General features: G+C 37.7%; 1 protein-coding gene and 1 long non-coding RNA gene across 2 annotated transcripts in view; both read left to right on the top strand.

The window, feature by feature from the left end:
- The window catches only part of PPM1E (protein phosphatase, Mg2+/Mn2+ dependent 1E), a 215,773-nt gene that overhangs the window by 113,666 nt on the left and 75,551 nt on the right, over nt 1-26,556 (top strand). The window lies entirely within an intron of this gene.
- On the top strand, nt 752-22,301 carry LOC144286260 (uncharacterized). The gene is made up of 3 exons (XR_013354304.1): nt 752-4,273; nt 4,538-4,659; nt 20,594-22,301. It is a non-coding gene; the product is annotated as an uncharacterized LOC144286260 (long non-coding RNA).

Raw genomic sequence — 26,556 nt, 5'->3', positions numbered from 1 at the left:
TCCAGAGTAGTACTACCATAACCATTTCATATTGTTCCTTAGAGGTTTAACAATACTATATTGATTGGACATTCAGGGATTTTGTTTGTCAACAAAATTTTCAGATTTTTAAAAAGATTTTATCTATCTATCTATCTATCTATTTATTTATTTATTTATTTATTTATTTATGAGAGACACAGAGAAGGAGGCAGAGACATACAGAGAAGGAGAAGCAGGCCCCCAGAAGGGAGCTCAATGCAGAACTTGATCCCTGAACCAGGATCACACCCTGAGCTGAAGGCAGACACTCAACTGCTGAGCCACCCAGGTGTCCCAAATTTTCAGATTTTTATTTCCGTCTATTTTCTTTCTCTTCTTTTCTCTCAGCTAAGGTTGAGAATTTCTTCAACTTTACCCCCCTATTAGATTCTAAATTTTGCTCTAACATTTTTAATTTATAAGAGTGTTTTTTGTATTTCTTTTTTATTATTGAGATTCAATTGACATATGGCATTATATTAGTTAAGAAACAAAACAGGTGAACATACAGGAAGGAGTGGAAAGGAGAGAGGGAAACAATCCATAAGAGACTCTTAGTGATAGAGAACAAACTGAGTGTTGATGAAGGAAAGTGGGTAAGGGATGGGCTAAATGAGTGATGGGTATTAAGTTGGGCACTTATTATGATGAGCACTGGGTGTTATTATGTAAGTGAAGATCATTAAATTCTACTCTGAAACCAATATTACATTATATGTTAACTAACTAGAATTTAAATAAAAATTTGAAAAAAAAACAAAATAACTATCATATTAGTTTTAAGTGTAGAACATAATAATTTGGTATTTGTATATTTTCAAAATGATCACCACAATAAATCTAGCTAATATCCATTACCATACATAGTTACAAATTTCTTTTCTTGTGATGAGAACCTTTTTTTTTTTAAGATTTTATTTATTTATTCGTGGGAGACACAGAGAGAGAGGGGTAGAGACACAGGCAGAGGGAGAAGCAGGCTCCATGCAGGGAGCCTGACATGGGACTCGATCCCAGGTCTCCAGGATCATGCCCTGGGCTGAAGGCAGGCGCCAAACCGCTGAGCCACCCAGGGATCCTCAGTGATGAGAACTTTTAATTAAGATTTATTCTCCTGGCAACTTTTAAATATGTAATACAGTATTATTAACTATAGTCACCATACTATACATTACATTGCCACAACTTACTTGTTTTATAACTAGATGTTTGTACCTTCTGACCATCTTCATTCATTATGCTCACCCCTGCCTCTGGCAACCACTGATCTGTTCTCTGTATCTTTGAGTTAGGATTTTTGGGGAGTACAGGGGTAGCTAGATACCACATATAAGTGAGATTATATGGTATTTGTTTTTCTCTAACTTATGTGACTTATGCACAATACCCTGAAAGTCCATCCGTGTTGTTGCAATAAAGATTTCCTTGGGTTTTTTTTTTTTGGTTGAATAATATTTCACTCTGTGTATGTGTATCAGTGTGTATCACATCTTTATTCATTGATCCATCAGTGCACACTTAAGTTGCTTCGATGTCTTGACTATTATAAATAATGCTGCAATGCATATGGGGGTGCACATATCTTTTTTGAGTTAGTGTTTTTGTTTCCTTTGGATAAATACCCAGAAGTGTAATTGCTGGATAATATGGTAGTTCTATTTTTAATATTTTGGAGAACCTCCATACTGTTTTCTGTAGTGATTGCACCAATTTTCATTCCCACCAATAATGCACAAAGGTTCCCTTTTCTCAACATCCTTGTGAATATTTGTTATTTCTTGTCGTTTTAATAATAGTCATTCTGACAGCTGTGAGATTATATTTCATTGTGGTTTTAATTTGCATTTCCCTGATGATTAGTGATGTTGAGCACCTTTTTGTTTACCTATTTGACATCTGTATGTGTTCCTTGGAAAAATATCTATTCAAAACCTTGTCTCATTCTTAAAATTGGATTTATTTTTATTTATTTTTTTGCTGTTGTATATATGAGTTCTTTTTTTTTTTTTTTTAAGATTTTATTTATCCATTCATGAGACACACAGAGAGAGGCAGAGACACAGGCTGAGAGAGAAGAAGGCTCCATGCAGGGAGCCCAATGTGGGACTTGATCCCGGGACTCCAGGATCACGTCCTGAGCCAAAGGCGGGTGCCCAACCGCTGAGCCACCCAGACACCCCTATACGAATTCTTTATATTGGGTATCAACCCCTTATCAGATATATGATTTGCAAATATTTTCTTCTATTCAATAGGTTGCCTTTTCTTTTTGTTGATGATTTCCCTTATAAGGAACTCCTTATAGTGCAGAAGCTTTTTAGTTTGATGTAGTCCAACTTGTTTGTTTTTGCTTTTGTTGCCTTTGTTTTTGGTATCAAATCCAAAAAATTATCACTAAGACTGATGTCAAAGAACTTACTGCCTATATTTTCTTCTAGGAATTTTATGGTTTTAGGTCTTACATTCAAGTCTTTAATCCATTTTTAGTTAGTTTTATGTATGGTGTAAGATGGTATCCAGTTTCATTCTTTTGCATGTGGCTGTCCAATTCTCTCAACACCATTTATTGAAGAGACTTCTTTCTCTATTGTATATTCTTGGCTTCTTTGTTGTAAATTAATTGGCCAATACGTATGGGCTTATTTCTGGTCTATCTGGTTTTATTGATCTCTGTCTGTTTTTATGTCAGTACCATACTGTTTTGATTACAATAATGCTGTGTTATAGTTTGATATCAGAGCACATGATGCCTTCAGCTTTGTTCTTCTTTATCAAGCTTGCTGTGGCTATTTGGGCTCTTTCATGGTTCCATACAAATGTTGTAATTATTCTATTTCTGTGAAAAATGTCATTGGAATTTTGATAAGGATTGCATTGAATCTATAGATTGCTTTGAGTAGTATGGACATTTTAACAATATTAATCCAGTCCATGAGGGTGGAAATTTTTCCACTTATTTGTGTTTTCTTTAACATCTTTCATCAGTATCTTATAGTTTTTAGTGTACAGGTTTTTCATCTCCTTGGTTAAATTTATTTCTGTGTATTTTATTCTTTTTGATCCTCGTGTAAAAGGTTTCTCTGATAGTTCATTGTTAGTATATAAAAAATCAATAGATTTTTGTGTATTGATTTTGTACTTTGCAACTTTACTGAATTCATTATTAGGTCTAACGTTTTTTTGTTTTTGTTTTTGTTTTTTTGTTTGTTTGTTTGTTTTTATGATAGGCACACAGTGAGAGAGAGAGAGGCAGAGACATAGGCAGAGGGAGAAGCAGGCTCCGTGCACCGGGAGCCCGACGTGGGATTCGATCCCAGGTCTCCAGGATCACGCCCTGGGCCAAAGGCAGGCGCCAAACTGCTGCGCCACCCAGGGATCCCCCGTTTTTGTTTTTTTTTTAATGGAATCTTTAAGGTTTCCTACATATAAGATCATATCATCTGCAAACAAATTATTTTTTTTTAATTTGGGTACTTTTTCTTTTTCTTTTTTTCTTAACTGCTCTGACTCAAACTCAGTATTATGATGAATAAAAAACAGGGCACCTGACTGGCTCAGTTGGTGGAGGGTACAACTCTTGATCTCAGCGTTGTGGGTTCAAGGCCCATGTTGGTGTAGCAATTACTTTAAAAAAAATCCTTAAAAAAAATGGTGAAGAGACTGAGGCCTGGAAAGAATTAGTGAGTTAAGTTAATGCATCAGGACCAGGATCCTAAATGAGGTTGGTTGACCCTAAGTCCCATGCTGTTTCTGCTACTGCATGCTACTAAAGGGCCCCTTATAAGGATTGCAAAGCCCTTGATGTACATGACCTCTACCAGGGTCAGGTAGGAAGATGGTGCACTTAGTCAACCTTTATACCATATCATGCATAGTACTTTTGCCTACTTTATGTTATTAGAGCCTGCAGGTAACCCCTCACTTGTGAAAGCTGGCATACTTTTCTTCCTGATCTTAACAGAAAAGTTTGCACTAGTCTTTCACTGCTGAGTATAATGTTAATTGTGGGCTTGTCATATATGGCCTTCATTATGTTTAGTATGTTCCTTCTATATCCACTTTATTGAGAAGTTTTATCATAAATGGATGTTGAATTTTGTCAGATGCTTTTTCTGCATCTATTGAGATGATCATATAATTTTTTTAAAAGATTTATTTATTTATTCAGAGAGAGAGAGAGAGAGAGGCAGAGACATAGGCAGAAGAAGAAGCAGGCTCCATGCAGGAAGCCCGACGTGGGACTCCATCCCAGGTCTCCAGGATCACACCCTGGACTGCAGGTGGCGCTAAACTGCTGCGCCACCAGGGCTGCCCTGATCATATAATTTTTATCCTTTATTTTGTTAATATGGTGTATCATATTGATTGATTTGCAAATGTTGAATCATCCCTCCATCCCTGGAATAAATCCCACTTGATCATGGTGTATGAATCTTTAATGTATTGTTGAATTTGGTTTGCCAATACTGTGTTTTAAATTTTTTTTTTTTTAATTTTATTTACTCATTCATGAAAGACACACAGAGAGAGGCAGAGACAGAGGCAGAGGGAGAAGCAGGCTTTATGCAGGGAGCCCACTGTGGAACTCCGCCCGGAACTGAGAGACCATGACCCGAGCTGAAGGCAGACACTCAACCAGTGAGCCACCCAGCCATCCTTTTTTTTTTTTTTTTTTTTTTTTTGCCAATATTGTGTTGAGGACTTTTGCATCTATGTTCTTCAGGGATATTGGCCTGTAGTTTTCTTTTCTTGTGGTTTCATTGTCTGGTTTTGGTATCAAGATAACACTAACCTTGTAAAAAGAGTTTAGAAGTGTTCCTTTCTCTTTTTATGTTTCCTTTTTTTTTATTTTTAAAAGATTCTGTTTATTCAGAAGAGACACACAAAGGTAGAGACATAGGCAGAGGGAGAAGCAGGCTTCCTTTGGGGAGCCTCATGCGGGACTCAATCCCAGGACCCTGGGATCACGACCCAAACCATCGGCAGATGCTCAACCACTGAGCCACCCAGGCGTCCGTTTTTTTATGTTTCTCTTAAAATTTTATTTAAGTATCTCTTGGAAATATTTTTTTCTTTAAGTTTTCTTTACATGGTTTCTTTCTACCAGACTGCTTTGTATTCTTTTGGTCTCTGTCTTCCACATACATGTTTCTTTTTGGTATCTGATCATTTTAGCTGTTTGTTTTGAGGTGTCTAAAAGCTGACTGCAAAGCCTAAGCACATAAATAGGACTTGTCAAATCTGAGTTTTATTGTAGGATAATTTGGTTGGGCCATTTAAAATTTTTTTAATTTTAATTTTTTAAAGATTTTATTTATTATTCATGAGAGAGACAGAGAGAGAGAGAGGCAGAGACATAGGCAGAGGAGGAAGCAGACTTACCGCAGGGAGCATGATGCAGTACTCAATCCCAGGACCCAGTATCATGACCTCAGCTGAAGGCAGATGCTCAACCACTGAGCCATCTAGGCGCTCTGATGATTCCATTTATTTTCAATTAAAAACTTTAATTTATGTTTATGGCTTTTTAAAATTTAAATTCAATTGATTAACATATAATGTATTACTGGTTTCAGAGATAGAGGTCAGTGATTCATCAGTCTTTTTTTTTTTTTTTGATTCATCAGTCTTACATAATACCCAAGTGCTCATTATATTACATTCCCTCTTCAATGTTCACCACCCAGTTACCACCCTTTCTCCATCCAGTGACCCTCAGTTTGTTTTCTATGGTTAAGAATCTCTTATAGTTTGTCTCCCTCTCTGATTTCATCTTATTTTTTCCTCTCTTCCCCTATGATCCTCTGTTTTGTTTCTTAAATTCCACATATGAGTGAGATCATATGATAATTGTCTTTCTCTGTCTGGCTTATTTTACTTAGCATAATACCCTGTAGTTCCATTCATGTCATTGCAAATGGCAAGATTTTGTTCTTTTTGACAGCTGAATAGTATTCCATTTGTGTGTGTGTGTATGTGTGTGTGTGTTTGTATATACCACATCTTTATCCATTCATCTGTCAATGGACATCTGGGTTCTTTCCATAGTTTGGCTATTGTGGACATTGCTGCTATAAACATTGGGGTGCAGGTGCCCCTTCAGATCACTACCTTTGTATCTTTGGAGTAAATACCCAGTAGTGCAGTTGTTGAGTCATAGGGTAGCTCTCTTTTTAACTTTTTGAGGAACCTCCATACTGTTTTCCAGAGTGGCTGCACCAACTTGCATTCCCACCAACAGGGAATGTACAAGGGTTCCCCTTTCTCTGCATCCTCATCCACATTTGTCGTTTCCCGACTTGTTAATTTTTGCCATTCTGACTGGTATGAGGTTGTATATCATTGTGGTTTTCATATGTATTTCCCTGATGCTGAGGGATGTTGAGCATTTTTTCATGTGTCTATTGGCCATTTGTATGTCTACTTTGGAGAAATATCTGTTCATGTCTTCTGCCCATTTCTTGATTGGATTATTTATTCTTTGGGTGTTGAGTTTGATAAGTTCTTTATAGATTTTGGATACTGGCCCTTTATCTGATGTGTCATTGCAAATATCTTCTCCCATTCTGCAGGTTGCCTTTTTTAAAAAATATTTTTAAAAAGATTTATTTATTTTTTTAAGATTAATTAATTAATTAATTAATTAATTTATTTATTTATGATAGACATATGTATATATAGAGAGAGGCAGAGACACAGGAGGAGGGAGAAGCGATCCCGGGACTCCAGGCTCGTGCCCCAGGCCAAAGGCAGGTCCAAACTGCTGAGCCACCCAGGGATCCCCTGCCTTTTGGTTTTGTTGACTGTTTCCTTTGCTGTGCAGATGCTTTTTATCTTGATGAAGTCCCAACAGTTCATTTTTGCCTTTGTTTTCCCTTGTCTTTGGAGGCGTGTCTAGCAAGAAGTTGCTGTGGCCAAGGTCAAAGAGGTTGAGGTTGCTGCCTGTGTTCTCCTCCTAGCATTTTGATGGATTCCTGTCTCACAGTTAGGTCTTTCATCCATTTTGAGTCTATTTTTGTGTATGGTGTGAGGAAGTTCATTTTCATTCTTCTGCTTGTGGCTGTCCCAATTTTCCCGACACCATTTGTTGAAGACTGTCTTTTTCCCTTTGGATATTCTTTCCTGCTTTGTTGAAGATTAGTTGACCATAGAATTGAGGGTCCATTTATGGGTTCTCTATTCTGTTCTACTGCTCTGTGTGTCTGTTTTTGTGCCAGTACCATACTGTTATGATAATTGTTAATTGTCTTTTTGTTAATAGCCTTTCTAGCAAATGTGAAGTGATATCTTGGCACAAGGTTTGATGTACCTGTTGGCCATCTATGTCTTCTTTGGAAATATGTCTGTTCAGATCCTCTACTCATTTTTACTTTTTTATTTTATTTTAAGGATTTTATTTATTTCTGAGAGAGAGTGAGCACAAGCAGGGGAGGGGCAGAGGAAGCGGGAGAAGCAGACTCCCTAGTGAGCAGGGAGCCTGATGCAGGGCTTGATCTCAGGCCCTGGGATCATGACTTGAGCTAAGATCAAGAGTTGAATACTTAACCAACTGAGCTACCAAGCATCCCAAAAGACAGTCTTTTTTTTTTCTTCCTTAAGCAAGCTTCACACCCAGCATGGAGCCCATCATAGGACTTGAACTCATAACCCTGAGACCAAGACCTGAGCTGAGAACAGGAGTTGAATGCTTAGCTGACTGAATTAGCTACTGAATTGAGGGTTCATTTATGGGTTCTGTATTTTGTTCTACTGTTCTCTGTGTCTGTTTTTTGTGCCAGTACCATACTGTCTTGATGATTACTGCTCTGTAATAGAGCTTAAAGTCCAGGATTGAGATGCTGCCAGTTTTGGTTTTATTTTTTAACATTTCTTTGGCTGTTTGGGGTCTTTTTTTGTTCCATACAAATGTTAGGATTATTTGTTTCAACTCTATGAAATAAGTTGATGGTATGTTGATAGGGATTGCAATGAATGTATAGATTGCTCTAGGTAGCATAGACATTTTAATAATATTTGTTCTTCCAATCCATGAGAATGAAACATATTTCCATTTCTTTGTGTCTTCCTCAATTTGTTTCATGAGTGTTCTATAGTTTTCTGAGTACAGATCCTTTGCCTCTTTGTTTAGGCTTATTCCTATGTATCTTACAGTTTGGGTGCAACTGTAAATGAGATTGACTCCTTAATTTTTCTTTCTTCTGTGTCACTATTAGTGTATAGAAATGCAGCTGATTTCTGTGCATTGATTTTATATCTTGCCACTTTGCTGAATTCCTGTATGAGTTCTAGAAATCTTTTGGTGGAGTCTTTTGGGTTTTCCATATAGAGTATTATGTCATTTGCAAAGAGAGAGAGTTTGACGACTTCTTTGCCATTTCAGATGTCTTTTATTTCTTTTTCTTCTCTGATTGCTGAGGCTGGGACTTCTAGTAGTATGCTAAAGAGCAGTGGTCATAGTGGACATCCCTGTCATGTTCCTGAACTTAGAGGAAAAACTCTCAGTTTTTCCCCCATTGAGAAGGATATTCACTATTGGCTTTTCATATATGGCTTTTATGATATTGAGGTATATTCCCTCTATCCCTACACTGTGAGGAGTTTTAATCAAGAAAGGAGGCTGTACTTTGTCAAATGCTTTTTCTCCATCTATTGAGAGGATTATATGGTTCTTGTTCTTTCTTTTATTAATGCAGTGTATCACATTGCCTGATTTGTGGATGTTGAGCCACCCTTGCAGCCCAGAAATAAATCCAATTTAATTGTGGTGAATGAATAATCCTTTTAATGTACTGTTGGATCCTATTGGCTAGTATTTTGGTGAGAATTTTTGCATTCGTGTTCATCAGGGATATTGATCTGTGATTCTCCTTTTTGGTGGGGTCTTTGTCTGATTTTGGGATCAAGGTAATGCTGGCTTCATTGAATTAGTTTGGTAGTTTTCCTTCCATTTCTATTTTTTGGAATAGTTTCAGAAGAATAGGTATTAATTCTTCTTTAAATGTTTGGTAGAATTGCCCCTGGGAAGCCATTGGACCTGGACTCCTATTTGTTGGGAGATTTTTTTATTACTGCTTCAGTTTCCTTGGTGGCTGTGTTTCTATTCAGGTTTTCTCTTTCTTCCTGTTTCAGTTTTGGTAGTTTATACATCTCTAGGAATGCATCCATTTCTTCCAGATTGCCTAATTTGTTGGCATATAGTTGCTCATAATATCTTCTTAGAATTGTATTTCTTTGGTGTTAGTTGTGATCTCTCCTTTTTCATTCGTGATTTCATTTATTTGGGTCCTTTCTCTTTTGTTTTTGATAAGTCTGACCAGGAGTTTGCCAATTTTATTAATTTCAAAGAACCAGCTCTTAGTTTCATTAATCAGTTCTATTCTTTTTGGTTCTATTTCATTGATTTCTGCTCCAATCCTTATTAATTCTCTTCTTCTGCTGGGTTTAGGCTTTATTTGCTGTTCTTTCTCCAGCTCCTGCAGAAAGGTAGGTTGTTTATTTGAGACCTTTCTTGTTTCTTGAGAAAGGTTTGTACTGCTATACACTTCTCTCTTAGGACCACCTTTGCTGCATCCTGAAGATTTTGAACAGCTCTGTTTTAATTTTCATTTATTTCCATAAATTTAAAAAAAAATTTTAAGATTATATTTATTTACTCATAAGAGAGAGAGAGAGAGGCAGAGACATAGGCAGAGAGAGAAGCAGACTCCATGCAAGGGAGCCTGATGTGGGACTCGATCCTAGGACTCTAGGATCATGCCCTGGGCCGCAGGCAGGTACTTAACCACTAAGCCATCCAGCCATCCCATTTTTTCTAATTCTTTAGTTTCCTGTTGACCCATTCATTCTTAGTAGGTTGCTCTTTAGCCTCCATGTATTTGAGTTCTTTCTAAATTTCTTCTTATGATTCAATTCCAGTTTCAAAGCATTGTGGTCCAAAAATATGGGGAATGATCCCAGTCTTTTGGTACCAATTGAGACCTGATTTGTGACCCAGTATGTGATGTATTCTGGAGAATGTTCCATGTGCACTTGAGAAGAATGTGTATTCTATTCCTTTAGGATGGAATGTTCTGAATATATCTGTGAAGTCCATCTGGTCCAGTGTGTCACTCAAAGCCCTAGTTTCCTTGTTGATCTGCTTAGATGGTCTGTCCATTGTGAGTGGGGTGTTAAAGTCCCCTGATATACTGTATTATCAATGTGTTTCTTTAATTTTGTTATTAATTGGCTTATATAATTGACTACTCCCATGTTAGGGGTGTACATATTTACAATTGTTAGATCTTGTTGGATAGACAAGATCTTTAATTATGATATACTGTCCTTCCTCAACTTTTATTACGGTCTTAGGTTTAAAATCTAATTTGTCTGATATAAGGATTGCCACCCCAGCTTTCTTTTGATATCCATTAGCATGATAGTTTTCCACCACCTCACTTTAAATCTGGAGGTGTCTGGATCTAACATAAGTCTCTTATGAAGAGAATGAGTTTTGCTTTTTTATCCTATCTGATACCCTATGTCTTTTGATTGGGGTAGTTAGCCCATTTACATTCAGAGTAACTATTGAAAGATATGAATTTAGTGCCATTGTATTACCTGTAAAGTCACTGTTTCTGTATGTTGTCTCTGTTCCTTTCTGGTCTATGTTATTTTTGGGCTCTTTCTTTGCTTAAAGGATCCCTTTTAATATTTTTTTGTAGGGCTGGTTTGGTGATCATAAGTTCTTTTAGTTTGTTTGTCCTGGAAACTCTTTGTCTGTACTTCTATTTTGAATGACATTCTAGCTGGATGAAGTATTCTTGGCTGCATATTTTTCTCATTTAGCACCCTGAATGTATCATGCCAGTCCTTTCTTGCAGGTCTCTGCTAGTCTAATAGGTTGGCTGCTAATCTAATGTTTCTACCCTTGTAGGTTACAGACTTCTTGTCCTGAGCTGCTTTCGGCATTTTCTCTTTGTGTCTAAAATTTGCAAGTCTCACTATTATATGTCAGGATGTTGACCTATTTTTATTGATTTTTGAGGAATGTTCTCTATACATCCTGAATTTAAATGCCCATTTGCTTCCCTGGATTAGGGCAGTTCTCCACTATAATTTGCTCCAATATACCTTCTGCCCCCACCTCTTTCTCTTCTTATTCTGGGATCCCAATTATTCTAACATTGTTAGAATATTCTAACATTGTTTTGCTTTATGGTATCACTTATCTCTTGAATTCTCTCCTGTGAACAGTAGTTGTTTCTCTTTTTCTCAATTTCTTTATTCTCCATCATTTTGTCTTCTTTTTTTTAATTTCCCTTTTTTAAAAAATTTTATTTATCTATTCGGGGGGGGGGGGGGCAAAGACAGGCAGAGGGTGAAGCAGGCTTCATGCAGGGAGCCTGATGTGGGACTCCATCCTGGGACTCCAGGATCATGCCCTGGGTCGAAGGCAGGTGATAAACTGCTGAGCCACTCAGGGATCCCCATTTTGTCTTCTATATCACTAATTCTTTCCTGCTTTATTTATCCTAGCAATTAGAGCTTCCTTTTTTTTTTTTTTTTTTACTGCGTCTCAGTAATAGCCTTTTTTTATTTTGAGTTGATTAGATTTTAATTCTTTTATTTCTCCTGAAAGGAATTCTTTAGTGCCTTTTACGGTTTTTTCAAGCCCAGCTAGTATCATTATAATTGTTATTCTGAACTCTAGTTCCAAGGTCTTTATGTCTGTACTGAATAGGTCCCTGGCAGTCAGTACTGCCTCTTGTTCTCTTTTTTGAGGTGAGTTTTTCCATCTTGTCATTCTCTCCAGATAAGAACAGATGAATGAGAGAACAAAATACTAAAATGGCAAAATGGGGATCCCTGGGTGGCTCAGCAGTTTGGCACCTGCCTTTGGCCCGGGGCGTGATCCTGGAGTCCTGGGATTGAGTCCCATATCCGGCTTCCTTCATGGAGCCTGCTTCTCCCTCTGCCTGTGTCTCTGCCTCTCTCTCTCTCTCTCTCTCTGTCTCTCATGAATAAATAAAATCTTAAAAATAAAATAAAATAAAATGGCAAAATGGCCTAAGAAATATACACTAAACAAATCAGAAGAGCTCCCTCCCCCCAACAAAAAAAAAGAATAAGACAGTTGAACAGAATAGAGGTATACACTGGATCCTATGTGTATTTTGGTCCTTTTGGTAGAAAACTAGATCCCAAAATTGTAACAAAAGAAAGATTTATATATGTACAAAAAATTAAATGAAAGGACAAAATATAACTATAAAAATGAAAATTAAAAGACACCCTCCCCCCAAAAAAGAAGGAATATAAACAGGTGAACAAACAGAACAATACACTATATCCTGAGTGTATTTTGGCCAGTTTGTTAGAAGAAACTAAATTTAAAAATTATAAAGAAAGAAAAATGTATATACACAAAAATAAAATTAAATATATTGACAGGACAGAATGTAGTTGTAAAGATGAAAATTCTAAAAAGACCAACAAAACCAAAGAAACAAAAATAAAAGAAAGAAAAAGAAAAAAGAATAAAAGCCAATATGATCAGACAGGTAAAGAGAACAGAGCCATACACTAGATTATTTTTTTTTTAGATTATTTATTTACTTATTCATGAGAGACATAGAGATGCAGAGACATAGGCAAAGGGAGAAGCAGGTTCCCTGGAGGGATCCCAATGTGGAACTGGATCTCAGAACCTCCAGATCACACTCTGAGTGGACGGCAAATGCTTAACCGCTGAGCACTCACTCAGGCATCCCCATACACTAGAGCCTGAGTGTATTTTGGTCTGGTAGAAGAAACTGCATCCTAAAAGTGTAAAAAGAAGTAAAAACTATATATATTATATATATCATATATATACAAAAATAAAATTAAATACAATGAAAGGATAACAAGTAACCATAAAAATGAAAATTAAAGATTTTTAATGGGACGCCTGGGTGGCTCAGTGGTTGAACGTCTGCCTTTGGCTCAGGGCGTGATCCTGGAGTCCTGGGATCGAGTCCGCATCTGGCTTACCGCAGGAAGCCTGCTTCTCCATGTCTCTGCCTCTGTGTGTGTGTGTGTCTGTCATGAATAAAGAAATAAAATCTTTGAAAATAAAATAAAAAATATTTTTAAAAAAGAGTTGATAAAATAATAAATTGGTTGAAAAGGGAAAGAAAAAAATTAAAATGGCAAGACTAAAGAATCATGGAGGGGGGGTATCCCATGAATTCTATATGCTATATTCCCCTAGCGCTGGAGTTTTGTAGATCTCAGTGATGGGTAAACTTGGCTTTGGCTGGATGTTCTTGCTGTTTTTCTGGGGGAGGGGCTCATTGCATTGATTCTCAATGTCTCTGCCTCTGGCAGAATTGCACTGCCCTTACCAGGTGACCAGGCTAAGTAATCTGCTTCATTGCTCTAGATGGCTTTTGTTTCCTGAAGGTACCCTCAGGGAAAAGCAGTCAATCACTCTGGTCTCCCTGGTCTCCCTCCGCACTCCGTGCTCACCCAGCCTATGACTGAGCATTTCTATTTCAGGCCTGCAACTGTGTCTCATAACCCTGCAGACTCCTCCATGGCTCCTCCTGGGGGAGGAAGGGAAGTTTTGCCAGTTCTGCCGTTTGTTGGACCCCTGCTCGGAGAGCAGTCATGCTGACCTGGCGCAGTTTGTGGTTTGGGGAACCTGGAGCTGAGAGCCCACTCCTGGGCTTGCTGATTGTAGCTGGCTTCCCTGCTCCAATGCGTGGGAACTCTGCTGTATACTCAGGCACTCAGTCTTCCTGTGACCTTGAGACAGACCACACTGTCTCACCTAGAATTCCACCCCTGCTTCGCTGCCTTGGTGCTTTTCAGGCAAGGATATCTCTCACCGGAGCAGACTTCTAAAAGTTCTGATTCTGGGCAGCCCTAGTGGTGCAGCGGTTTAGCGCCACCTGCAGCCTAGGGCGTGATCCTGGAGACCCTGTATCGAGTCCCACGTCGGGCTCCCAGCATGGAGCCTGCTTCTCCCTCTGCCTATGTCTCTGCCTGCCTCTCTCTCTCTCTCTTTCTCTCTCTGTCTCTGTCTCTATGAATAAATAAAAAATCTTTAAAAAATAAAAAAAGTTTGGATTCTGCACTCTGCTGCTACATCACTCTGGTGCGGGCTTACAGAGGATCCCATCCCCCCAAGGTTTATTTTCCCATACATCAACTGGGATTTACTTCTTCGCACTTCCTACCTTGTAGAAAGTGGTCGATTTCTATTTGTAGAGTTGCAGCTGCTATTTTCTTAGATCTCAGCTGCATTCCTGGGACCACACGAAACTAAGGTCTCCTACTCCTCCTCCATCTTGGACTCTCCTCTGGTTGGGCCATTTGTTAGGGAAACTTCTGATTCATAAATGAAGAGTTTTCTAATCTGTCTGGTTCAACAAAATGGGGGAAGAGACCTGCTTTTATATAGATATATAGTGCGAGTAGGGGGAGGCACAGAGGAAGAGAGAGAATCTCCAGCCGACTCTGCTGATCAATCTCATGACCCTGAGATCACAACCGGAGTCGAGATCAAGTCAGTCGTTTAACCAACTGAGTCACACAGGTACCCAAGACTTGCTAATATTTGAATTCAGCATTCACCTATGCATAAAATCACATAATCCCCTTGTTTTTTTTACCGTGGTATTTATGCCTTCAACAGTGCCTGGTGTCTTCTAATCAAGAGACCCCTGTTTTAACCTCTCTAGGGAATAAAGTGTAGGCTTCTGCCATAATTGGGAAGTTAGGGAAAGGTAGCCGCCTCAGGATGTGAAATGGAGGGAGGGGATCTAGGGATCCATCAGCTTCTTAAATAGCTTTCACCCAGTTTTTCTTATCTCATCCATCTCATCTGCTATTCACCCCCAGTTCTACAGGTACTAACTAGTGTTGCAAGTTTTTGTTCATTTAAAAAATTTTTTGGTATATATTGGATTTGTTCTCAGGTTTCCTCACTGTCAGTTTAGGACTTGGCTTTCTCTGTCCTTTTAAGTCACTTGCCATTCCATCATCTATTTTGGTTGCTGTTTTTCTTCCTGTCTTTCAGTTATGTATTTTTTTAAATTCCCTTTACCATTGTTAGTGGGGTTTCTAGAAGGAGCAGATTGTGTTCAATTTATTTCTTATTTCATATTTTTTTCTTAGGCAGTAGTATGTAGTTAGGTATATGAGTTATGCCACCAGACTGTTTGGGTTTGAACTTTGGGACTGCCACTTATTAAATTATCTATATTCCTAATTTTCCTCATCTTTAGAATAGAGATAAAAAATTTAATATTTATTTATTTATTTATTTATTTATTTGAGATAAAGAGAGAGAGAGGCAGAGACATAGTCTGAGGGAGAAGCAGACTTCCTGCAAGAAGCCTGATGTGGGACTTGATTCTGGATCCCAGGATCCATGCCTGGGTGGCTCAGGCGCTCAACCGCTGAGCCATCCAGGCATCTCTAATATAGAGATAATAATAATAATACCTATGCCATACAATGACTAGATAGTTAATTAAAATTATTTAAAGCACTTAAAGCAGTGCCTACCACAAATAGCATGCCCTTAAAAAGTATTTGCTGTTACTATTTTCTTTCCTTTTTTCTGGCCTCTTTTCCTGCAACTCCTGTTGGTCAAAAGTTAATCTCACTTGACTGATACTTGAACTATCTTACCTTTTCTTTCATATTTTCCATTTCATGTTTCCTGGGGATTTTTTTCAGCCATCATTTTATTTATTTATTTATTTATTTTTATTTATTTTTTTAAAGATTTTATTTATTCAGAGAGAGAGAGAGAGAGAGAGAGGCAGAGACACAGGCAGAGGGAGAAGCAGGCTCCATGCAGAGAGCCCAACGTGGGACTCCATCCCGGGTCTCCAGGATCACACCCCAGGCTGCAGGTGGCGCTAAACCGCTGCGCCACCGGGGCTGCCCTCAGCCATCATTTTAAATACCAAATAGCTCTTTTAATATGTGCTTTTGGGACACCTTGGTGGCTTAGTGGTTGAGCATCTACCTTCAGCTCAGGGTGTGATCCTGGGTTCCTGGGATGGAGTCCCACATCAGGCTCCCTGCAGAGAGCCTGCTTTTCCCTCTGCCTATGTCTCTGCCTTTCTCTGTGTGTCTCTCATGAATGAATAAATAAAATCTTTTAAAAAAATCTGCCTTTAATCTTTCATGATTTCCTCAGATGTCAATGGCCCTTTGTGGTCTATGTAGATTTTAAACTGATTAAAAGCTCTTTAGAAATAAGAAGGCTTATTTTAGGTAAGGCTTGCTTTTGGATGTTAGGATAGAGACATGGTTAGGTGTCACTACGAGGAGGACTTCTCTCTGGGATTGTTAATTTCCTCCAAAAAAGACCTTTCCAATGTTTTCCTGGGCAGTTAAATGCAAGTGTTCTCAGGTGGTATTTGAGTAGAGTAATGGTTAGAGGAATTAAAATCCTGTCCTTTGGTGTTTCAATAAATGCCTTTCTTTTCAGTTCATATCACTTCTAATTTCTATGCTGCCTAGTGTCTCCAAGTCTTTAGAATTTGTTTTTTCAAGGTCTCTAGAGGATAAATCTCCATTTTCCCACCAGGGCTGGAGTCTGTGCACTTAGCAACTGGCATTCTATGTGCAGGACTGGGAAGGGCAATCAACAGTTCACATACATAGACTTTTCATCCTATTGTTTCACTTTGTGCTTCCCCTCCACTCATTTAGTACTTCCAAAATGTGAGCCTTTCCCAGGTTCTCTGTGGGTAAAATTGACTCTTGTCTCAGTATCCTACCGAGGTTATAGCTTCTTTCACCCTGATAAATCAAGCACCACTCCTCTATTTGCTCTCCCTTTTCTATAAATGTGTTAAAATATTTTATCCATTGTTGCCTTCTCTTCTGTTTGCTTTTTCCTTGTAGATTTAAACCTTTTATTTTGCTGTCATTTCATAAAGGAAGAAGTAAATGCTTATATCTAATCTGCATTTTTTAAATTAGAAATAATCAGATGAATGTTATTTTTAAAATATTTTATAGTTGCTTTTAGCTTAATTATATAATGTATCAATAACCTCTAACCCATCTTGGGAACAAGAAGACCAGTTTTCCTTAAATGTAGGCTGCTATAGACCATACTCTCTTCTTTATAAGCAAGTGGTAGTGAACAAACTCAGGCTATAGGATCTAGTGGAAAGAGTTTGAATTCCCACAGCCAGGGCAAGTTTTTTTTTTACCTATGATAATTCACTGGTGCTTGACTTTTCCATTTCTGTTAGGAAAGATTTTACTGAACTACAATTCTTTTTCCTTTTATTCTCCTCTTCCTCTTACCAGCTCTAATTACTGACATTTATTGAGGACTCTCTTCTGATGCAAGAAAGCCAGGGTCTTACCTGGGTACACTCTAAAAAATAGGTGGTATATCCATGTAATGGAATACTGTTTTGCCGTAATATAGAAAATGGTATGTTCGTACAATAGAATACTATCCAGTGATAAAAAAGGAACAAACTATTTATACATGCTTCAAACATGGAACATCTTCAAAAACATTATACCAGGTGAAAGAAGCTGGATGCAAAAGGTTAGTTATATAGTTGTGATTCTATTTATATTTAATATCCAGAAAAGGCAAATCTATAAGGAAAGTTAGTCATTTTCTGGGTTGAGAATGGCTGATAGCGGGGGAGGCTGTGCATACATAGTAGCAAAGGGTATAGGGAGCTTTTATACTTTCCATTCAGTTTTTTTTTTTTTTAAGATTTTATTTATTAATTCATGAGAGACACAGAGAGAGAGAGAGAGAGAGAGAGATTGAGAGAGAGAGAGAGAGAGAGGCAGAGACAGACAGAGGGAGAAGCAGGCTCCACACAGGGAGCCCGATGTGGGACTCCATCCCAGGTCTCCAGGATCACGCCCTCGGCCGAAGGCAGATGCCCAACCGCTGAGCCACCCAGGCGTCCCTCCACTCAGTTTTTGTTGTTATCTTTTGTTCAAGATTGACTGATTGATGGATTGATTGACTGGAGAGAGAGAGAACTAGCAGGGGAAGGGGTACAGGGAGAGGGAGAAGCAGGCTTTCACTGAGCAGGCAGCCCAATGTGGGTTCCCATCCCAGGACCCTGAGCCAAACTAAGAGTCCAGTGGTTAACCAATTGAGCCACTCAGGTGCCCACTTGCCACTCAGTTTTGCTGTGAACCTAAAAGTGCTCTAAAAAGTTATCTATTAATGGGATGCCTGGGTGGCTCAGCGGTTGGGCATCTGCCTTCAGCCCAAGGCGTGATCCTGGAGTCCCGGGATCAAGTCCCACATCAGGCTCCCTGCATGGAGCCTGTTTCTCTCTCTGTGTCTCTGCCTCTCTCTCTGTGTCTCTCATAAATAAATAAATAAAATCTAAAAAAAAAAAGAATCTCTTAAAAAAATTTGTCTATTAAAAATGTAAATAAAAAAGGCCTTAAAAGAGGAATTACTCTTTAAATCATAGAAATATAACCATCATATGTAAAGCTCTTTGTATACTAGTGAGCAAAATTTTTTTTATTCAAGTATAAAGTACAGTGTTATATTAGTTTCAGGTGTACAATATAATGACTAACTCTATACATTCTTCAGTGCTTGTCAAGATGAGTGTACTGTTTATCTCTTTTATCTGTTTCACCCATCCTCCTATATAGCTCACCTCTGAAAAACTCCAGTTTGTCTATTTTTTCCTGTTTTTTTTGTTTCTTAAATTTCATATATGAGTGAAATCATATGGTATTTGTCTTTCTCTGACTTATTTCACTTAGCATAATACCCTCCATGTCCATCCATGTTATCACAAATGGTACAAATTCATCCTTTTTTATGGCTGTGGTAATATTCCTGTGTGTGTGTGTGTGTGTGTGTGTGTGTGTGTGTGTACATTTATCTTACTTATCCTTTCCTTATTTATTTGTCTATTGATGGACACTTTGTTGCTTCCATATGTTGGCTATTGTAAATATTTGCTACAATAAACATAGGGGTGCATATATCCTTCTCAATTAGTGTTTTCATTTTCTTTGGGTAAATACCCAGTAGTGGATTACTGGATCATATGATAAATCTAGTTTTAATTTCTTGGGGGAACCTCCATACTATTTTCTACAGGGGCTGTACCAATTTGCATTCCCACCAACAGTGGTTTCCTTTTTTCCACAACCTTGCTAATGCTTGTTATTTCTTGGGTTTTTTATTTTAGCCATTCTGACAGGTATGAGGTGATATCTCATTGTGGTTTGATTTGCATTTCCCTGATGAGGAGTGATATTGGACATCTTTTTTTAGAATTTTTATTTATTTATGATAGTCACACACAGAGAGAGAGAGAGAGAGAGAGGCAGAGACACAGGCAGAGGGAGAAGCAGGCTTCATGCACTGGGAGCCCGATGTGGGATTCGATCTCGGGTCTCCAGGATCACGCCCTGGGCCAAAGGCAGGCACCAAACTGCTGCGCCACCCAGGGATCCCTGAACATCTTTTTAAGTGTGTTTTAGCCATCTGTATATCTTCTTTGGTGAATTGTCTATTTGGTCTTAGGTCCATTTGTTAGTTGGGTTATTACTTTTTTTTTTTTTTTCAGTGTTGAGTGTAGAAGTTCTTTATATAGCTTGGATATTAACCCCTTATTGGCTATATAATTTACAAATATCTTCTCTCATTCAGTAGGTTGCCTTTTCATTTTGCTGATGGTTTCCTTCATTGTGCAAAAGCTTTTTATTTTGGGCACGTGGGTAGCTCAGTGGTTGAGCATCTGCCTTTGGTTCAGGTTGTGATCCCTGGGTCCTGGGATCGAATCCCAAATTGGGCTCCCTGCGAGGAGCCTGCTTCTCCCTCTGCCTAAGTCTCTGCCTTTCTCTGTGTCTCTCATGAATAAATAAATAAAATCTTTAAAAAAAAAGCTTTTTATTTTGGTATAGGCCAAATAATTTATTTTTGCTTTTGTTTCCCATGTCTGCAGAGATATATCTAGAAAAATGTTTCTACAACTGATGTCAAAGAAATTACTGCCTATGTTTTCTTCTAGGAATTTTATGGTTTCAGGTCTCACATTTAGGTCTTTAATCCATTTTAGTTTATTTTTGTGTATGGTGTAAGAAAGTGGTCCAGTTTCATTCTTTTGCATGTAGCTGTTCAGTTTTCCCATCACCCATTTGTTGAAGAAACTGTCTCTTTCCCATTGTATATTCTTGCCTTCTTTCTTATGGAATAATTGTCCATATAAGTCTGGGTTTATATATGGACTTTCTTCTATTCTGTTGACTTATGTGTCTGTTTTTGTGCTAGTGCCAAAGTGGCTGCCATACTAGGTAGCAAATTTAGGTATAATTATTACAGCATTAAATTATCAGTTTTTAGATTAACATGCAGGGTTTCAGATTTATTGATTGACCTTTAAGTGAGACCTTTTAAAATAATTATTTGGATTCATTTCACTCACTCATTAATTCATCAAATGTTTACTGAGTACCTTTTCTGTGCCAGGTAACTATTCTAAATCCTAAGGATACAGTAGTAAACAAAAAGAAGACCTCTTCTTTCAAATAAATTAAATTCATTTTTTTTTTTAAATTTTAGAGAGAGCAAGAGAGAGCACATGGGAGCATGGGGAGAGGCATAGGGAGAGAAGCAGACTCCCTGCTGAGCATGAAGCCCAGCACAGGCCTTCATCCCCCAACTCTGAGATCATGACCTGAGCCAAAATCAAGAATTGGACGCTTAACCAACTGATCCACCCAGGCGCCCTGGAAATTAAGTTCATTCTTACAGGTGAAGACAGAAAATAAACACTAAATCTATTAGTCCGTGGCTTTGATAACTGTTGTGAAAAAAAATAAAGCAGAATAAGGGACTAGAAAATGATGAGGTAAGAATGCAAAAGGAGTTTGCTGTTTTTTATGAGGTGATCAGGGAAGGCATCTCTGATAAGGTTAAATAGAAATCTGAAATAAGTAAAGGAGTGAATGATATACCTGGGTAAAAAGCTTTCTATTTCTAGCCAGAGGAATTAAAAAGTACAGAGATGGGGGCATTTGGGTGGCTTAATCAGTTGAGCATCTGACTCTTGATCTTAGATCAGGTCTTGATCTTAGAGTCATGAGTTCAAGGCCCATGTTGGCTCCACACGTGGGGCCTAGTTAAAATAAATAAATAAATAAAGATGGTGAGGTGAGAGAAATAGAGAGATTTGTGTGACATAGAGTAAGGTGAAAGAAGGAAAGTATAAGAAGACAGAGTCAGAGAGGTGGCAGAGAATTAAATCAAATAGGGATTTATAAGTGATGGTCAGGATTTTGACTTTGTCCCTGAATGAGAGGGGAATGTAACAGAGGGTTATGAACAGAGGAAGGACCTGATCTGATTCACATTTTTAACAGATCACTCCAGGTGCTATGTAGAAACTAGAGTATGTAGAAAAAAGGAAAGCAGTTAATAGACTAATGCGATTGTCCAAGTGAGAAATAATGCTGGCTTAGACCAAGGAGGTAATCTTGGAAGCAGTAAGAAGTGGTTAGGTTCCAGATATACTTCAAAGGAAGAAACAATAGGATTTTTAAAATGTGGTTTATGAGAAAGAAAAAGAGTCAAGGATAAATCCAAGATTTGTGGCTTAAGCAGTTAGAAGAATGGAATTGTCATTGACTAAGTGGAGAAGGCTTGGGGAAGCTTAAAGGGAAAATCAAGAAGTTGGTTTTGGACAAATTAAGATGATGGCACTTATTGAAGTGGAAATACTGAGTATATGTGGTTGGATATAAGAACCTGAAGCTAGCTCAGCTCAGGGGGTGCCTGGGTGGTACAGTCAGTTAAGTGACCAACTTTGGTTTCATCTCAGGTCATGATCTTACAGTCCTGAGATTGAGCTCTGTGTCAGGTTCCAAGCTCAGTAGGAGTCTGCTTGAGTTTCTCTCTCTCTCTTTCTGCCTCCCTCACTCCCCCCACCCGACACAAACTTTCCCTTTCTCTTAAATAAATAAATAAATATTTAGAAAATAATCTGAAGTTTGGAAGCGTGGTATGACTGAAGATACAAATTTCAACATTACCTATAAATAAATGACATCAATGGAATTGGCTTTGTAATTATATACTATCTGTATATGCAATGAAAACTTAAACAATGATTTTCATCCTCATTCCTTTCCTCTGTTTTTTATTAGAATTTGAAATGATCAGAAGACTTTTATCTATTAGCATTGTCAGTCTCAACAGCTTCTGAAAACTATCTTCCCAAACTACAAATGGATATTTAAGATGCGCAATATGTAACTCTTTTGTTAGACCACTAAGTATAATTTAAGAGGTGCAGGCCATTCAGTGAAGATGGAAAAGGTGACATTATGAACTTAAAGCATAACATTTTAGACAGATAAGAATTTATGGTATCATTCTTAGTCATGACTTTAGTATCTTTATGTTCTTTTAGGTACTTTTTAGTTTTTCATTTTCTCTATTCTAGTGAAAGGAAATGTAAAATTTTGGAGTTATATTCTTCAAAAGTTATTGGAATCATTATTAAAGGAAATTATAATCTTAAAAAAATCTTGGGGTGCCTGGGTGGCTCAGTCAGTTTGGTGTCTGACTCTTGATTTTGGCTCAGGTCATGATCTCAGGGTCGTGGGATTGAGCCACATGTAGGGTTCCTCACTCAGAGGGGAGTTTGCTGGAGATTCTCTCCCTCGCCCTCTGCCTCACTCTCTTTCCCTTTCAAATAAATAAATCTTTTCTAAAAAGTCTTTATAAACTACTAAGTACTATACTTTGCTTAAGATTAACTTTATAGCAACATGACTGCTTAGGGATATTACTTGCTTCCCCCAATCCCTGCCCCTGGCTCACTAAAATGAGCTAATCTGTGTGCACAATCTTCCATGTTTTTTGCTCATTGGAATCATGTTAATTTGGGAGATTAACAGTTCAATTCTATTAACTGAGAAAACCTTTAAAAATTATTTTTGAGTTTTTTCTTCTGCACACTTTCCATCATACTGCTTTTGCGATTATCCATAATAATGCCTTGTAGAAATAACTACATCAGTAAAATTATGCCACATCTGCTTCTGTAAATCTCTACTCCATCTCTTAAGTGGTTACAAGTATATTAGCTATCTGAAGTGAGGTCTTTTTTGCCTTACTAGAAACCTCAAAATACTTCATAATACCATGCTATTTAAAGTCTTTAAAGACTGTAAGTATGCATAATAAGCTATCAGTTATCTTCATTACAGTTGATTATTCATTACTTATTCAAGACAAGGTACTATGCTGTATATAATCAAAATACTCGTGGTTCCTATAAATAAATCTTATTCAAAGGAACATTTTGTTAACTAGTGAATACACACACATATGCACACACAGTTGAATCAAACACAGTTGATTCTCATTCACAGTGGTTATGTTCCATAAAGTCATCATAAACTTTGAATTAATGAGTACTGAACTATTTTTCCTAGGGGAAATACAGAGTTAGATTCCTGTGAGTCTTTGGTTACAAAATTTTTGTTAATCAGTGAGTACAACCTTGTTATTTATATGTGTTTCTGCTTAAAGGTCCTTATTTGATATATAGTTAATTCATTTTTTAAAAAGATTTTATTTATTTATTCATGGGAGACACATAGAGAGAGAGAGGCAGAGACACAGGCAGAGGGAGAAGCAAGGAGCCTGATGTGGGACTTGATTCTGGGACTCCAGGATCACTCCCTGAGGCAAAGGCAGACAGACGCTCAACTGCTGAGCCACCCAGGCGTCCTTGTAGCTAATTCATTAACATTGAATGCACAACACTATATAACTCATGCCTGAATGAAGGGTATTAAATGCATGTATTTTCTCCATAAGGTACACCACAGCCTTCATGTGCTTAGGAACACTAGATAGCACTATTTTTAGGGACCATTTTAAACAGCAAAATCAGCCACAAAAAGCACAAAAAAATGAGAAAAATGTAGCACTAAATAGACTGAAAAGTGCTAAATAGATGGCACTAAATAGATTGCAAACATTTCATAATGTTTACATTATGAAAGCTCAAACAAGAAGGCAGAGTGAGTGTTACCTTATTTGACCTCAGCTGGGAACATGTGCTTCAGGTAACTTTTTTTTTTTTTTTTTTAAAGATTTTTATTTTACTTATTCATAGAGACAGAGAGACAGGCAGAGACACAGGCAGAGGGAGAAGCAGGCATCATATAGAAAGCCTGACATGGGACTCAATCCAGGGTCTCCAGGATCACGCCCTGGGCTGCAGGCAGCACTAAACCGCTGTGCCACCAGGGCTGCCCATGCTTCAGGTAACTTAAATTGTTCATCATTCTGTGTATGTCCATGAATGACTGCTAAAAGACTGACTTTAGGGTTAACAAGTAAATTTTAGTGAGTAGGTGGTTTACCCATACAGACTCAGTGAATAATGAGGAGACCAACTGTCTACATATTTTTTAATTCCTGCCTGAAACACATTTTCTTCTATCTATTGACCTCAAATGTTACCGTATCTCTGAAATCTTTCCCAGCAATCTTAAACAGAATTAGCATTCTCTCCAGTACTCACTGAGTGATCTCATATCACTTTGTATATTCCTTTTTTATAGCATGTATCACATTTTATGTCAGTTCTTTGTTGGGATTCTTTAGACTGTGAGCTTTTTAAGAACAAGGTCCTTTTTTCATCCATTTCTGTATCCTTAATACTTAACACATGGTCCGTCATTGACTGAGACACCCAGGCATCCCACATAGTTAAATTTAAATAAATTTTAAATGAATGAATCAATTAGCCTCCCTGCAAATGGATTTATGTGTATTATCTTAATGAATCTGTCTTAATTAAAAATTGTAGGGGCGCCTGGGTGGCTTAGTCAGTTAAGCATCTGCCTTCGGCTCAGGTCATGATCCCAGGGTCCTGGGATAGAGTCTCCCCTTTCCTGCAGGGCTGCTCAGCAAGGAGCCTGCTTGTTCCTTCTCTTCTGCCCCCCACGCGCCCTGCTCGTGCTCTCTAATGAATCTTTAAAAAAATAAATAAAAATTGTGAGGCTATATGAAGTGGAAATAGTACACATTTTATACCAGTGAACATCTCTTGCTATCTCTATTTTTGTTGATTCTTTTTTCATTTGGATGAAGCTGCTTTATATGGAAAGGAATGAATGAAGAACCAGATAATTTTTCCATTACCTTTAAAATTTTCTATGCAAAGACTTACTGAGCACAGTAGTGCACTAGACTCTGTATCAAGTTATCCTGATTCTAAACTGCAGAGGAAAAAATTTATATTCAGGTAAAAATTAGGATACATGTTTATACTAGATTTTGATTTTGAAATATTCCAAAAATATAGACTGGTATTGAAGAAATAACAAAGCAAACACTCAAATATCCATGACCCTATTTGTCATATTTAATGTTTGGCCAAATTTATTTAAAGATTAAAAAAAGCAAAACAGCATTCTTGATCCAAGCTGAAGCCCCTCCCCTCACATACCTTTCGTTAATCTTGTGTCTACCTGTTCCCTTCCATTGTAGCCACTTCCCTGAATTTGGTATTTATCTTTCCCAGATAAGCCTTAAATATGGGCGGATTTAAGGATGCTGGGAATCCTTCAGTGGTTTGTTTGTTTTAATAAAATACCATTCATTTAGCTTAGCATGTGGGATGTGAAGTGTTTCTGAAAGGAGTCATCAGTCTCTGTCTATGTCTAGGTCTTTCTAGGGAACACTTAATAAGATTGCTTTTTCTCTCCCACTCCTTCAGATGTTTTGTTTGCAGTCCCTGAATCCAAATTGTACATTTATCTTTCAATATTTCAATATCTTTCAATATTTTACTTCTTATGATGATGAACTTCTAATTGACAACCACAGTCAGTTCTGCCCGTAAAGCCATCATTGTTTTGCTTCCAAAGAAAAACTTTATATTTCAAAATGTAACCAATTCAATCATTCTGCTATAGGGGTTATGAAGTACAAAGAATAATGAACAATGAAAAATACATATTGAAATATATTAGAAACATACAGATCCATATTGTATTTAGTTGAATAACATACTATAAATTCATATATGCAAGGAATATATAATGATTTTATTTCTCATAAATTAAATTTGACTTTGAATTGCCCAAACTGGTAGGATGGAGATTCATATCAGTCATTTTGAGAGCACATAGAGAAGAATGATGTTTCTTTCCTTTATTTCTCCTGCCCAATTCAAGAATTTGAGTCTGTCAAAAGAAAAACAAAGTGTGGGATGGGCCTACTTCTCTGCAGTTTATCATGGTCATGACTAATATCTGTATTAAATAAACCCATGTGGGCAGCCCGGGAGGCTCAGTGGTTTAGTGCCACCTTCAGCCCAGGGTGTGATCCTGGGGACCCGGGATGGAGTCCTGTGTTGGGCTCCCTGCATGGAACCTGCTTCTCCCTCTGCCTGTGTCTCTGCCTCTCTCTCTGTGTCTCTCATGAATAAATAAATGAAATATTTTAAATAAATAAATAAATAAGCCCACGTGTTCCTTATAATAAGATGATGTAACTTA

The sequence above is a fragment of the Canis aureus genome, chromosome 16 (assembly GCF_053574225.1).
Source record: "Canis aureus isolate CA01 chromosome 16, VMU_Caureus_v.1.0, whole genome shotgun sequence".
Lineage (NCBI taxonomy): Eukaryota > Metazoa > Chordata > Mammalia > Carnivora > Canidae > Canis > Canis aureus.
The sequence above is the reverse complement of the archived record's forward strand: the minus strand, read 5'-3'. Positions and strand labels throughout refer to the sequence as shown.